The sequence below is a fragment of the Chironomus tepperi genome, unplaced genomic scaffold, assembly GCF_022539635.2.
Source record: "Chironomus tepperi strain 1889 unplaced genomic scaffold, CSIRO-AGI_Ctep_v1 contig_337, whole genome shotgun sequence".
Taxonomy (NCBI): Eukaryota; Metazoa; Arthropoda; class Insecta; order Diptera; family Chironomidae; genus Chironomus; species Chironomus tepperi.
In genome coordinates, this window is record NW_027226459.1 from 3,426,988 (window position 1) to 3,433,435 (window position 6,448).

Sequence of the window (6,448 nt, forward strand, 5' to 3'; positions counted from 1 at the left end):
ACGACTCAAATATCCCCAACAGTGTTAAAAAATATTGGAACATTAAACATGAAACAAAAAGTCTAACTAAATTGAGTGTAAATTAAGAATTATTAGCCATACAGTCATACAGTCATTTTGAAACTGAGAACTGCTTGTTGATGATGTAATTTGACACTCAAAGTCAAATGTCTTGTTTGCCGAAAAATAAAACAAAACAAAAAAAATAAGAATTATATCTCTAATGGTAGCAGAAAGTAATAATAATAAAAATAACAATAATATTAATAAATTAAAAATGTCAATTGAGAAAATAAATATATGAGCTGGGGTGTATTTTGGAGTGGATTTAGGGGAGTTGGTTGAGTATTTTATATGCTGAACGGTACGATCTGTTTGATCATACCTGCTGCCAGATGAATTTAATTTTATTGCTTGAAAAATGGGACAAAAACAGCTATCAGGACTTCCCTAACGTCTTGTCATATTTATGAGGGACTACCCGAGCAGCACAAAGCGGCAAATCGCATTTTATGCCTCAAAACTAAATAAAATTGGTCATTGTATCTTACTAGCCGTGAAAATGGATCGAAATCACCCGTCATGGTGCCGTCAAGGCAACTTTGTATCTTACTGTGACGTACCTTAATACGGTGGCATACTTGAGCCCCAGCGAAGAACAAGTTGAGCTTTTCAAGCTAGATTCAATTTTTGACACTGCTAGGGCAACAATAGGCTTCGCTAGGTCACTATGTAGACAAAAAAATGAGCATGAGTTCCCTCAATGAAACCTTAACGCTTACTTTTGATCCAAAAAATTGAAAAAGTCGTAGGAAGATGCATAAAACAGTCGACTTAACTCGACTCGAATCTATAAAAAATTCGAGTAGACTTCGAGCTCTTCATAACGCTCAGGCTCTTTGTCAAATGACGATAATTTCCCGAACAACACAACATGTTTGCTATAGCACTGCTCCGTCGCCTTATCAACTGTAAAACGCATGTTTGAGTAAACAATTTGACATAATGTCTAATTATTAGCTAGACTTAAGGTCGAATAGTGACAAATTTTATGGAAATATTTGGAGAAAAATGTCATTAGTAGACCGTAGTTCTAGTTATTAACTAGACATTAGGTCAAGTTGTCTAATCAGGCTTGTGTTTTATCGTTAATAAATCGACGGAGTGGTCCACTAGGGAAGGTTCGATTTACGACGTCATGACGGCTGATTTTGATCAATTTTTTCGGCAAAAAATGCAGTTTGTCACTTTATGCTGCTCGATATCAAAGATAGTTGCACAAAAAACCACAAAAATCACATTTTACCGCTTGGGATCAAAGATAAATCCACAAAAAAAACCATAAAACAGCAAAAACTCCTCAAAAACCAGTACAGACCCCTAAAAATACCCCCCTAAATACACCCCATTCACAGAACAAATATAATATAAATCAGATTGATTTGGAATGTATTAAAATGATGACAGAATTTGTATAAAAAAATATATAAAAACAAACAAAGTGTAAGTACCTAAATGTATATCTCGTCTAACAACACCTACGAAATCAAATTAAGTGATTATTAGCAATTAACGTGTTTAATGATTATTAAATTAGATGAAATAAAAAAAAAATGTTTAAATTAAAAAAAAATTAAATTTCATTCATAATTTGAGTCTGTATTTTGATTAATAATTTAATAATCCATAAGATTTAATAAAGATAATTAAAGAGTTTTTAATGTTTTAGAAAAGATAAATCAAGACTTCTTATTTTTTTCAAGAGCTTTGAGCTCAAAACATTCTCATTCTTATGTGGGATTAATCTCTTCTCGTTTTTCAGCTCTTTTTGATTTCATTTGCAGGAATGTTGGATTGATGGAAATGATTTTTTAAGCAGAGTTGCCAAACTGGTGCCTGTGACAGTGAAAAACCATACAAATTCTTACAAATTCTTGATAATTTGCATGGTTTTGTATAAAAACCGACAAATACCGTACAATTTCTTACAAAAACCATACAAATTCTTACAAAAACCATACAAATTCTTACAAAACCATACAAATTCTTACAAAAATCATATAAATTCTTACAAAACCATACAAATTCTTACAAAACCATACAAATTCCTACAAAACCATACAAATTATCAAGAATTTGTACGGTTTTTACCTGTCACAGACACCTGTTTAGCAACTCTGTTTTTAAGACGATTATGGATGTGAAATTTCATTCAGACTTTTCTTGATGAAGGTCGACTTACTTTTTGGAGGTTATGGATTATATATTTACCTGAAATGAAGTGTAACTTGAGCTGAAAATTAAGTAAAATTTATGTGTGTCTTATAAGCGTTAATGCCCACGACAAAAAAATTGAATAGAATGAAGATTAAAGATTAATTTTGTCTGTCTTAATGTTGCAAATGGCTATTGACATCTGCTGTGATTGCAACATTTTTCTAGAAAAATTTAAATCTTATTACGCCTATGTGGACTTTATCAGGTTTGTTAATTTGTTGTGAAACTTCACTTCCTGTGGATGAATTGATGTTGTAATGGAGTAAATGCAGTGATGTAGTAAGGGGTTGAGGTGGACAGGACTAACAGACAGTCCAGGATTGGACAAAAATACATTATAACCAGTTAAAGGCATGGTAATTCCTAGACAATGACTACTTCAAACGGTTTTGTTGTGCACTCGTGTTCTTACTGCTCAGGAACTTACTTACTTACTGGAACCATGCTCAGGAAGGCTCAGATTAATTCTTCTGCATGCATAACCATCAATATGTCAAAATACATCCTTAAACAGGCAGCAAAACATTCTTTCCAACATTTTTTGACCATATCGTGACCTTCCTGAATCCACTCAAACCTTTTTCACTTGAAATGCAGTTTAATTTTACTATTTCATTTATTTTCTCTTTCAAGTGCTTCTAAGTACAGTTGCAAAAGAACTACGAAATAGATATTTCAACACACGTGTTTTGAGTTCTAAGAATTTGGATGTCTTTTCAACAGAAAATAATATGTCAAAATGTGTGCATTGTTGTGTGCAAACAATAGGATGTCTAATTCTTAAGGTGCACTTGAAAGTTATTTTGTGCAATGGGAGGGTATTTTGGGGATGAGTGCAGTTGTGGACTATTTTATCTCAATAGTAGGTTAGGATTTGTATATATTGCCTTTTAGGGTTGGTTAGGGACTCACATCGTAACACATTGTACACCTTTACCCGTCTTGCATTTTAATTGTGCTATTCTGCCTTTGTGTTGAGCTAGAGTCGTCTTTGGTTAATCTGTCAGTTGAATATCCTTATAAAGTTACGTGGCTTAAGGTTTTTTAACCATGGTGGGCTCGCCAGACCTCGCGCTCAAACTTATTCTGCTCCGTTATTACCGTACCGCTTGAGCCAATTAGCATAGCCAGGAATGCGGTTCGCTATCCTTTGCTACCCGTTCTTTGAATGCGGCAATGGGCCCCGGTGCGCCCCAGTCAAGGAAGTAATTCTGAAGCTGTTTTGCAATTTTTTGAATGTGCACAGTCCCTGAACAATTGAGAAATTAGTCAAATAGTTAATAGCCTCTTATATCAATGCTTTCGTACTCTCCAAAAAGAGAAGCTCTCATAAAACTATTTCCCATAATTTATGCAACTAGACACTTGATTCAAAAACAAAAAAATTCTGCCCAATGTCAAAAAAACATAAAATTTTTATGTAAATTCCATTGGAAGCACTTATGCACTTATCACATGAATTTAAAATGTCAACAACACCAATCCGAGACCTTTTCGAGAGACTCTAGTTCTATTTATTTATCTTTAAGACGACAGATTACTAATTAAAAGCTATTAAAGGTCTCAATATCTCATGCATAAAGACGAAACCTATAATAATCTCAATTTTTGAGAGCATAAAAGAGTCTTCCATGCACACACTTTGATTCTTTTATTTTTTTTGTTTCATCTTCTCTTTTCTGCCTTCTCGTCTTCTATTTGAAATTCCATAAAGAATGATTGTGTGGCGCGCTCTTGATGACTTGGAGCCTCAAGTGGTTCATGACGACTTGTTATCGTGCATGTGAAATGAGATTTTTTTTACAAAGCACTGCTTGAGATGAAGAAAGATGAGTTTATGGTTGGTGCAGATTGTCTGCTGACTGAAGATCAGGCTCGTATTGACTTATTTTCAATTTCTCAGATCAGGGTGTGACTCTGATCTCTCAGACCAGGGTGTGACTCTGGTCTCTCAGATCAGGGTGTGACTCTGGTCTCTCAGATCAGGGTGTGACTCTGATCTCTCAGATCAGGGTGTGACTCTGATCTCTCAGATCAGGGTGTGACTCTGATCTCTCAGATCAGGGTGTGACTCTGGTCTCTCAGACCAGGGTGTGACTCTGGTCTCTCAGGCCAGCGTGTGACTCTGGTCTCTCAGATCAGGGTGTGACTCTGGTCTCTCAGATCAGGGTGTGACCCTGGTCTCTCAGGCCAGGGTGTGACTCTGATCTCTCAGACCAGGGTGTGACTCTGGTCTCTCAGACCAGGGTGTGACTCTGATCTCTCAGACCAGGGTGTGACTCTGGTCTCTGATCAGGGTGTGACTCTGGTCTCTTGGATCAGGGTGTGACTCTGATCTCTCAGACCAGGGTGTGACTCTGATCTCTCAGACCAGGGTGTGACTGTGATCTCTCAGACCAGGGTGTGACTCTGATCTCTAAGACCAGGGTGTGACTCTGGTCTGAGGACAGGGTGTGACACTGATCTAAGGTCAGGGAGACTCCTGGAATTTCCTTAAGCGCTCTAGACCCCCCCTCCATACCCACTCCAGAGCTTCCCAACTTCAAATTCTCTTTTGTATCTTAAAAAGTTCAAAATAGAAATTGAGAAAGGGAAGAAATGAGACTTTTTTGAGGAAAAGATTTCAGTTCATGATTTATTTGTGAATGCAGACAGTGAATAGACACATGAAGAAAAGAAATCTTGTCTCACTTACGAGCTGACGAGAGAATGATTGTCGAAAAAAAAAATCAGAAGAAAAAAGAACTGATTGACTTTTTGTTTGCATATATTCATGTATGGCAGCATGGCTGTGATGTTCTCATGACAATGCATTTCCCATCCAGAATTCTGATTTTATTTTTTTGGTAGATTTAAATTAAAAATAGAGTGATGTGTATTGACAGATTCTCTGTAATTTCACTTACATCAAATCCAATGGTGGCGGATAGAAAAGTCAACGTTACGACAAATATTTTTTTGAAAAAAAACTTGTTACAAATTTACATCAAAAATTTTTGATTTTAAAATATTTTTGACGGTTATTTTGAAGATAAATAAATTCAGTTATATTGTGATGCAAATTCATTTATTTTATGAATTTTACGACTGTGACGACTAAATAAACAGTGTCCATTTCGATTGCAACTATTACAATTTAAAAAACAGCATTAATTTAATATTTTCATTTAATTAAAAAACGGTTTTTAAGAATTCAAATATTTTGTTCTATAAATTTAGTACTTGAGTTCTACGTTTGTTCTAAGTATAAGGCCCTTAGTTCTAAGTATAAGGCCCTAAATTTTTCTCTCCGCCACCATTGGCATCAAATATTGCAATTCGTTCTGTAAAATGGAAATAAAAATAGCATTGTCTGTTGTTTGTAATGTTCTGTTCATTATGTCTGGAATAATTTTTTTTTCGAGTACATGTCGGATTTCATGTGATTCTGATGTAAATATTTGATAGACATTATTCGTAGAAAAAATTTATTTATTTTTTTGATGGTTGAGTTGAAATTGCACGTTTGAATTAAATGGGAATTAAGGATAATCATTGAAGGGAATGGAATGGAAGTGATATTGTGTTCCTCGTGTAGAACTAATTGGGAAATCTCAGGATTTTCAATCCCGGAATCAAAACTTGGTGTATTCCAGGGTCAATCCCATAAAAATAGGTCAAAATTCGCCGTCATGAGGACGCCTACACAATTTTACAACTTACCGTTAATACCGCGTCGCAGCGGTGTTCTAGCGTATTCAGTATACTGTTCGGATGGGTCTCAAGATTGAACTCACTGTATAATCAAAGGATAAACATTGAGTTTAGCTTCCAGGGAACTGATTGAAAATGTGTTTTTCTTGGATTGGACTTTCATTAATTCATCATAGATTCTATGCGAATTAAAGAACATCCTTCTCTCGAAGCTTAGCCATCAAGATGTTTTGGTAGTTGAGGAATCCAAACAGTGTGGAATCTGGAGTATCATCTCATGTATAGGGAAATCTGTCAGTGAAAGTGTAAGTCATCTGCATCCGAAAGGTTGAACAACAGATCGAATATTTGTATCACTCATTTGTGTTACTCAATTCCCACTAGATATCGATCTCCTAATTTTTAAATGATTGGACAATATTACAGCAGAGACAATTTGTACGGTTTTGTTAGCAACAACATACAAAATGTCAAGAAT